Source organism: Mirounga angustirostris, unplaced genomic scaffold (genome assembly GCF_029215605.1).
Source record: "Mirounga angustirostris isolate CCGP_5_RB_7025 unplaced genomic scaffold, mMirAng1.0.hap1 SCAF_2, whole genome shotgun sequence".
NCBI lineage: Eukaryota > Metazoa > Chordata > Mammalia > Carnivora > Phocidae > Mirounga > Mirounga angustirostris.
Window position 1 is genome coordinate 192,925,020 of NW_026991710.1, and position 10,299 is coordinate 192,935,318.

General features: G+C 38.6%; 1 pseudogene; it reads left to right on the top strand.

Moving 5' to 3' along the window:
* Window positions 1-976: 976 nt before the first annotated feature.
* Window positions 977-2,225, top strand: LOC123847732 (STAM-binding protein-like; annotated as a pseudogene).
* Window positions 2,226-10,299: the final 8,074 nt, after the last annotated feature.

Here is a 10,299-nt window from a genome sequence, read left to right on the forward strand (position 1 = left end):
TGAGGGTTCTAGAGGGGAGGGGGGTGGGAGGATGGGTTGGCCTGGTGGTGGGTATTGAGGAGGGCACATTCTGCATGGAGCACTGGGTGTTGTGCACAAACAATGAATCATGGAACACTTCATCTAGAACTAATGATGTAATGGATGGGGATCAACATAAGAATAAAAAAAAGAGAAAAAAAAAAAGACTGCGGCCACATTACTTAAACTCTGGTCCGGTTTATTCTTTGGTAGCCGAGAGCCCTCGTGCGAGTGTTAAACGAGGCAGCGCGTATCAAGCGCCTCACGCAGTGATTGACACGTAGAAAGCGTTGCATGGATGCGCGTATTTCTAAGCTGCGGTGATAAAGGCAAGATCTTTAGTTCCATTCTTAGTCACTGTTCTGTATCTCTTATGTTTTGTGAGAAAATGTACACATCGAATTGTCTCTGCCCCTCCTCCATCTCAGCTGGGGTTAGAAGTCGCCGGAAGTGGCCCGCCTTTCTTGTGAGTTGATTTCAAGCAGAAAAGTCCCGCACTAAGTGTAACTCCGTGACGGGCGGGAATCGTGGTCGTCTTAACAATGACCCCCAAAGACCTCCACACCCCAATCCCGGAATCTGTGAATACTCTGCCTGGTAAAAGGAGGCTTGCAGGTCTGATTAAGTTAAGCATCTTCCGATGGGGAGATTGGCCTAGATTATCCAGGTGGGTTCAATGTAATCCCAGGTCCTTATAAAAGGGAGCAGGCAGCTCGAGCAGTAGTAGGTGGTGTGATGGTGGAATCCGGGGTTTCGGGTGCTTTGAAGACCGGGTTGGGAGCCAAGAAACACAGGCAGCCTAGAGACGCTGAGAAAGGGGAGCAAGGAATTCTTCCCTGCAGTCTCCAGGGGGCCGACTGGACTTTAGATTCCTGGCGGTAAGTTAACTCATCTTTGTTATCTTAAGGGACTGTGGTCCGCGTGTCGTCCACGGGGACAGAAGTGCTTGGTCCCGATGTCCGACCATGGAGAGGTGAGCCTTCCGCCCGATGCCGGGTGAGCGCGCTCTCTCTCTCAGAGGGGTTGGTAGCGCAGTGGAGACAGAGGAACACGTTCCGCCCAGACGGTACCTGGGCTCTGCAGTCGAGATTATCCAAAGGCATGCATTTACTCTGAGGAAGGCTACATGGAACATGCCTTCATCCTCTATAACAAAGTAGAGCCTGCTCTTTTTTGAGAAACGACCAAACATGGAGATTACAAATCAGCTGTCATTCCTGAAAAGAAAGACACAGTAAAGGCGAAGGAGACTTCACTTCCCAAAGCAGAGAGCTGAAGGCGGAGCTATTAAAATAATATACCGAAGAATATATAGAACACAATGAAGAAAAGAAGAGGGAAGCGGAAGACCTTGCCCGGACCGCGGCCATCCAGCAGGAAGGAGCTGGAGAAGCAGCTGCAGAGGGCGGCCCGGCAGAAGAAGCCCAAGCCTTTGAGGAGATGATCCGGAACCAGGAGGTGGAAAAGGAGCGACTGGAAACTGTGCGGGGCTTGGGGAAGGTGGGCCCTGGCCTGGGCGGCCCCGCTGGTGCCTGACTTGGAGAAGCCCTCCCCTGTCATGCTCCCGAGGGCACCTGTCGCACCCGCACAGATGCCGGTGGTGGACAGGTCCTGGAACCCTGGAGCACTGAGCAACTCAAAAGCACTCCTACAATCGCCGGACTGTTGCACGTGGTGGCTCTGTTCGCGGGTGCTAACCCTGCCGGGGGAGGAGGGGGTAGAGACATGTGCGATTCTCTGTGGGAAACTGATGAGGAATGAATTTGCCATGACCCATGTTGTCATCGCCAAGCAAAGTGCAGGTCTGATCATCACGGCAACAGCGAAGAGCTTTTCCTCCTACAGGATCAGCAGGTTCTCTGCAGACTGGGCTGGATGCATACTCATCCTCAGCACCATGCTCTTCAGTGTTGACCACCACGCTCCTTGCTCGTACCCGATGATGTTGCCAGAGTCCATACCCATTGTTTGCTCCCTCCGAGTTCCAGGAAGCTGGATTCTTTAACTCACCATGGACTGAAGGAGGTTTCTTCTTGTTGCCAGAGAGGATCTTATCCACACAGCAAGGATGCCCCCCTCTCTTCTGCAGCAACGTGGCCCTTGTGGCCAGAGCCGTGACCATCACAGACCTTCCATTAGAACTTGACTCCAACACTTCCCCACCAAGAACTATAAAACCATCTTTGTGTACTGTAGCCACTTAATTTAAACTTTCTGGAAAGCTCTGGAAGCTTTTTTTTTTTTTTTTTGAAGATTTTTATTTATTTCTTTGACAGAGAGACACAGCGAGAGAGGGAACACAAGCAGGGGGAGCGGGAGAGGGAGAAGCAGGCTTTCCGCTGAGCAGAGAGCCTGATGCGGGGCTTGATCCCAGGACCCTGGGATCACGACCTGAGCTGAAAGCAGTCGCTTAACGACTGAGCCACCCAGGCGCCCCTGGAAGCTTTTTTAGACAATTGAAAGTATCACCTGGGGGAGAACTGATTTTCTATTTCTGGTTTGAAAAGAAATAATTGGCTGTATTTTTTTTTTCCTTAGGCAAATGTGGAAAATAGCATGATTATGTTAAGAACTTTTCAGTCTGTCTGCAGCTAAAACATTAAGTTGAATGGTAACATGAACACATAGATTGACCAGTTATCTTTTTTTTTTTTTTTCTCCGCTATCCTTCTAACTACTCTGCCAACTTGTTTATCATTTACCTTTGGAATTATTAAGGGCATCTATGCAGAAACTTGGAAGCCATTTAGAAAATCCTTTAGTTTTCCTGTGGTTTATGGCAATATTAATGATGCTTATTACAGGGTGAGGGACAGTTCACTCTGTCTGACCAGATGGTGAGGCTTGAAAATGCTGAAGAATTATTTTGTCAGGGAGTATTGTTATCTAACAAAAATTTCAGGATATTTTTTCTTCTACAATGAAATAACTTAAAAGGGGGTACTGTTTGTGCCAATTTGTAGCAGCCATAGGAATCTGCTATGGGTATGTTAGATGACTTGGGTGAAGATCCACAAATTCTCTGCGGAAGTCTCTAGAGTAACCTTGAACCTAAGACTATATTCCTGATCCAATTTCCCTGAAGCTGCTCACTATTATGGCCCCTTTAATTGGAGGTTTCTTTGAGATTCAGTGACCATATATTCCCCCATCTTTCCTCCCTGTAGGTTTAGAGGGAAAGACCTCTACCCTGCCATCAGGCAACTGGCAGTATAACAACCATATTGCTTTTAACTATTCATTTTTTAAAATATGTGCTGTTGGTTACAAGGGTCTCGCTGAGCTAGCCATGGAATGACCCAGGGCAAACTCATCATTTCTAATGAGATAAACATAAAGTTCTCTGTTTTAACTGCAGCTAGAAAGAGAAGAAGGGAAGTTTGTTTTTTTTTGTTTTGTTTTTTCCTACAATCTCATAAGCACATTTATACTTAGAGGCCACTTGAGACTTCGGAAGGAAAAGGTGGGATAGTTTAGAGAAGTGAAATTAAAATTAACGCATAGCCACATCATTCTAGACAGTGAAAGTTATTTACAGTAACTACCTTTTAGGAAGAACTGCTCAAAGGATTGTAGTGTGTTTTTTTGCTGCCTTGCAAGTTATTTGAAAGAGCTGAAGGTGTTCAGACTAACGATTTTGAGACGAACACTGTGGGTTGAATCACTTTAGTGATAATGAAACGTTCACTTATGAAACAAGCTTTTGCAATGGTTATAATTGGAAAGGCATGGTTTAGAGAAAAATGCTATATTTAAAACTATTTTAACTTTTTGTTCTAAATGTAAGAGGAAGGATAGAGGAAACAGTCTTTTTAAATATTTGTTTTTAAATGAAGGTAGATGGAAATTCTTGAAAGTACTTGTTTCAAGGTACTTTCTTAAAAGATGAGACTACAAGGCTTCAAAACGCTCAGAATCTTGATCTAGGACAGTTTCTCAACTTTGACTGCAGGTTCAGAGAAATCAAGTGGAGAGATTTCAAAATCTATGGGCACCTTATTCTTAGCACCAGAGATTGGTTTAATTGGTTTGGGGTGCAGCCTGAGTTGGTGTTAAAGCTGATTTCTCCCCAGGTGGTTGTAACAGTCAGGCTGGCCTGCCTGCTACATCCTGCTTTTCTTACCAAGATCTATAAAATGGTTAGACTCCATCCTTACCCTAGGCTATGCCCTCTCTGTTAAAACAAATTTTGGCAGGCTGAGCCTTAGGGAGCTTGATTTTCAACATGACATTGCTTTCTTCATGAAGCACTGGTTCAGTCTAAGCCTGATACACGGAACGGTTGCCTCAATTATTTTATAAACTAAGTATTATCTAAGTATCTAAGACCTCTGCCATCAATTTTATCTTCCCATAAAATTAAGAACACCTCAAAGGTGAATAAAGGATCTAATAGGAATTCACTCTGAGGGAAATAAAATGACTGATGCATATGAAACAATCCTCAAGTTAATCACATATTAATCACCCCTGAAATTTGGGGGTGGGGGGAATTCATTGGCAAAAATCCAAGTCTGACAATAACAAGGATAGAAAAATGAACTGTCCTATATTACTGGTAGAGGTGAGAATTATAGACACTTTATATGAAAAATTGGCAATATCTAATAAAATTTAAAATATAACCTGATTCAGCCACTTCAAATCTATATGTAAAATCTTTAATTTGTTGATAAAAATGGCATGTAGAAATATGTTCACTCTACCAGGATCTGTAGTAGCAAATGAGGGAAGAAAATTTAAATTATGAAAAGCAATACCTTTGCCATACAATTGAAAAATAGAATACTATTCAGTTAAAAGAATTGATTATACATTTTTATCTATATAAATAGTATAAAATGCAAGCTCTTGAATGAAAAAAAGCAAGATGAAGTTGAACATGGTATTACAGTCCCATAAACAGATAAGGACGAAGTTACATACATGCACCAACATTATTTGCTTACACTTCCCATAAATACTGTCAAACTCTCTACTTAGTAACAAAACTTGTTGAATGAATTATCAGTAGTACTATTGTTACTCTTTCTTTTTTTTTTTTTGATCCATCCCAAATGGCCTTATTCCCACCTCTGTTGAAATCACTGTCAATGTTAGTTATCTTCATCTTGTCAAATGCCCCAGTTTTTGTCCTAGTTCTTGACTGACTTTTCACTAACACCGTGATCACTGCCTTCTTTTTGAAATGATTACATAACTTGCTTTTCAAAATACCATTTTTCTCTCCAAAAGGTCAATTCTTCTAATTTTACCTCTTCTTGAATTAGAAATTGTAGATTTCTCAGAAAGTTTTTCCCATGGTCATCTGGGTTTTTATCTATACTTATTCCAGGTATCTTCTCCTTTCCAATCCTATTACATAAGACTTACAGACTAAACTGGCCCTGAACATTTAACTCCAGGACAAAATTTGCCCCCTAAGATCCTCTTAGGTTAAGTCACTTTTTATCATACTTGCTTCTACCTTATTGCAAGGTGCTTTAATTTCTCATGGAAAATTGGAACAGTCTTCTAAAATGTGTGAAATTAGTTTCTCAGCAGGGAGGGGGTATAAAATATTAGTGGCTGAAAATTGGCTAAACATGAGGATAACTACAAATCCACAGAAAAAAAATTGAGAAATATTAGAACATCTCCAAGGTACAGATCAAGTGATGAAGGTAAATTCTTTAAAGCAGCCAGGAAAAATTATAAAGGAACAAAGGTGAGAAAGACAGCAGACTTTTCAGAAAATATTTAAGGAAAAGGACAATGACTTTTTTGATTTATTGAAAAAATGCCAATCTATAATTTTATACTAAGCAGGCCTAGAACTCAAATGAGTGGTTTTTGGGGGGAGGGGAAGCTGAGTCAATAGGTCTGAACTATAAGAAATGTTAATCTCTTCTAGGAGAAAGAAAAACCTGATATAATAGGATCTTCAGGATTCACAAAACTGAACACCAGGAAGCATAAATATGTAAGTAAACATTCATGACCTCTTTACTTTAAAATCTTACTGTAGTAAAATATACATAACCCAAAATGGCCCACTGTCACTATTTTAAACTGTTTTGTGTCATTAAGTACATCCACATTGTTGTGTATTCTTCAACCATCACTACCACCCATCCACAAAACTTGATCTTGCAAAGTGCTTTACCCATTTAAAAATGAATTCCCCTTAGAACTGCTTTTACTGCCTCACAAAGATTTTGGAACATTTTGTTTTCATTTTTGTCTCCATGTATTTTCTTAATTTTCTTCATTGATGTCTTGGTTTAATAACATGTCGCTGTCTCAACTTTTTTTTGTTTTTTTCCTCCAGTTTTTCTTGGGATACATTCCTTGTTCCATATTATTGTGATTGGAAAAGATACTTGATAGGATTTCAGTCCTTTTAATTGAGACTTCTTTTGGGGCCTAATGTGTGATCTATCCAGGAGAATGTTGCGTCCCTTTCTTTCCTTCCCCCTGAGAACTACAGAACTTTCAGTAGAACTCCCTCCAAGCCCCTTCATCGAGAGACCTGACCTAACTCTATCGTAACTTCTGGCAGCATAATGCTTTGTCTGTAGGATGATCCCATCCCTCCTCCTCTCCCCTACTCTGCATGCCCCCCCAAAATATCTCCCTGTAAAAGCTCAGCATTTCCAGGAAATTTTACTATTTATTCTAGTCAACACCTAATGATTTTCCCTTCCCTCCTTTTCTTCCAAGCTTTCACTGAAAAAGGCTCACAATTTTGAATAGGGAAGTATCTTTTGCAACTCAGAGGCTTGGTCTTGAAGACCTGAGAGCCATTCCTTTGAAATGAAATCTTTGGGAGAACAAGACTTTATCCTTCTCGTCTTGGTAACAGAGTGGCCTAATCCCATTGATATTGACTGACTTTGTACTTGTTCACTTCTCTACCTCTATTGAACTTCCTCTACTGCCACCTCTCTCATCCTCCCTCTATAACCTCCACATCACCTCCACACAAACTGGAATGAAACTCCGCTCTTTATCTTACTTTCAGTAGTTGCTGAACAAAATTTGTTTATACCACGTTAACTATTGTCTGGCTGTGTTTATCCTTGACACCCCAGCCCCTGGCAACCACTGTTGCACTTTCTATTTCTTTGAATTTACACTAGGTACCTCCATAAGTGGGATCATGCAACATTTGTACTTTTGTTACTGGCTTATATCTGTTAGCATAATGTCTTCAAGTTTCAACTATGTCCTAGCATGCACAATTTCCCTTTTTAAGTCAGAGTAACACTCATTATGTGTATATACCACATTTGTTAATCCATTGTTTATCCATTACCTGTCATTGGATACCTCATTTGCTTCTACCTTTTGCTATTGTGAATAATGCTCTTACAAACAATGATATACAAACAAAAATGAAAGTGTCTGCTTTCTGGTATTTTGGGGGTATATATTCAGAAGTTGAATTGCTGGGTCATATGGTATTTCTATTAGTTTTTAGACCAACTGCCAAATTTTTCTCAATGGGTTCATCATTGTATTTTCCCATCAATAGTGCATAAGGGTTAGAATTTTTCCATGTTCTTGATAATAGTTGTGTTCCCTCTTGTAGTATTCATCATAGTAGATGTGAGTTGCTATCTCAGTGTGGTTTTGACTTGCATTATGCTAATTAATGATGTTGAACATCTTTTCATGTATTGGCCATTTGTATATCTACTTAGGAGAAATGCCTATCTAATTCCTTTGCCCATTTTTTAAATCAGATACTCATTTATGTTTGAGTTACAAGGAATTAATATCAAGAATATATAAACTATCAGACATGTGATTTGCAAATATTTTCTTCCATTATGTAGGTTACCTTTTCATTATGTTATTAGTGTGTGTCACACACAAAAAAATCTATAATGTTCAATCTACATATTTTGACTATGCTTTTGGTCCTATCCAAGAAACCCATAAAAAATCTACTGTCTTGAAGCTTTTCCCATATGTTCTAAAGAGTTATACGGTATTAGCTCTTAAATCAAGGTCTTTGTTCCATTTTAAGGTAATGTTTGAATATGTGGTATAAGGTAAGGGTCCAACTTAATTACTATTTTTTTTCATGTGGATATCCAATTTTCCTATCACTTGTTAAATGATGAACCTAGTCAGTTGACCATATATATATATATGAGGTTTCATTTTTGGGCTCTCTATTCTACATGTCTCTTTATGACATACTACACTCCTTGAATTATCATAGCTGTTTGCTTGTTTTTGTTTTTTTAGCTGTACCCTTGTAGCAAGTTTTGCCATAAAAAATGTGAGACCCTCAATTTTGTTCATTTATAAGATTATTGTCACTATTCAGGGTCCCTTGAGATTCCATGTGGAATTTTGGATAGGTTATTCTGTTTGTCAAAAGCCCTTGGGATTTTGATAGAGCTTGCATGGAATCTGTTGATCACTTTGGGTAGTATTGACATCTCAGCGATATTCTTGCAATCCATTAACATAAGATTCCTTTCCATTTGTGTAATTCTTAATTTCTTTCAATAAGGTTTTGGTATTTCAGCATGCAAGTCTTTTTTGCCACCTTGCTTAAGTTATGCCTAAGCATTCTTTTTGGTACTATAAATGGAATGGTGTCCTTCATTTCCTTTTCAGACTATTAATATATAGAAATACTACTTTATTTTATTTTTTATCCAGCACTTGACTGAATTCTAAAAGGAACTTTTCTTGCATGTGTAACATTTAGAGATGGCATGACCTTACATGTAAAATGCTCTGAACAGGTAATTTAATTTGAATGCCATTTTTTTTTCCTTTTTTGTTTAACTGCTCTGACTAGGGCATCTAGTACTAATATGATGGAAGCAGCAGAAAAGGCACTCATCTTGCTCTATATTAAAATGATTTAACATGTGAACATTATAATTAGCAATTGTAGGTTTTATAACTTATGTAAATGCAAAACATAACAGGAATATAATGAAAGGGGGGAATAGAACTACATCGTTGTAAGGCTGTTGCTGTGTATTGGAAAGGTATATAATTGAAGGCACACTGTACCTACTTTAAAAAATATATTGCAAACTCATAGCAAACAAAATAAAGAAGTGCAGCTAACAAGCTGATAAATTTTAGAATAATTTTATCTACAAGAAAGTAGAAAAAGAGGTAACAAAGAAAGGGGGGTGACAGTTTTAAAGATATCTATTCAATTATATTAAACTTAAATGGCCTAATACTCCAACTAAAAGATCATCTGATTAGATAAAAAATCAATTGTATCCTCTCTTCCAATACTCATTTTATAAGCAAAAGACATTTGATAGGTTAAATTTGAAAACTAAAAGGATGTAACAAGTTATTAAATAATATTTGATTAAATTAAGGTTATGTAGACTTCAAGAAAAATACTACAAAGGATAAGCAGGATCACTTTATAAAATTGTCAATTACAAAGAAGCTACAAAAAACCTAACTGCATATGCACAAAATAAGTCTGAGGAGAAAATCGAATAGAATTATAAAGTAACTGAATTGTCTGGTTCAAGTGAGGAATTCAGCACTTTGCAATTCATAGATAGATCATGACCCTGAAAATATGGTGGGGGAAAATCTTAAAGTAACTCTATGTACATAAGGCTTATGGAATTATCTATCAAATAGCAGAAAACACTTTTTTCTTTTTTTTTTTAAAGCTTTTTTTTTTTTTTTAATTCATGAGAGACAGAGCGAGAGAGAAAGGCAGAGGGAGAAGCAGGCTCCCAAGGAGCAGGGAGCCCGATGCGAGACTCGATCCCAGGACCCTGAGATCATGACCTGAGCCGAAGGCAGACTCCCAACCATCTGAGCCACCCAGGCGCCCAAAAACACTTTTTTCAAAACTCATTGAATTCACCAAACTAGCTCATATTACTTGAAACTAATGTAACATTGGTGTATCATTTAGATTTGAATAAAATAGATAGTAAAAAATGTATTCTGAGCTATACCATTAGTCTAAATTTTAAAAGGAATAAAAAATGAATATGTTCCCTGAATATCTTCGAATTACACTAGAAATCAAGAATACAAAGATAATCATAAAAGCACCAAAGGGAGGAAAATAGCATAGTACACTTCTAAAAGATTCATTGGTCATAAAAACTAAAAAGGGCATTTACAAATGCTTTAAATAAGATGTACATGACAACTTCTGGGATGGAGGAAAAGTGGTGCATACAGGGATGTTTATAACATTAGATTAAAAGAAAGAGTCAATGATGTCAATCATTGATGTCAATTTGAACCATAAGAAATTAAAGCCTGTCCATTGAG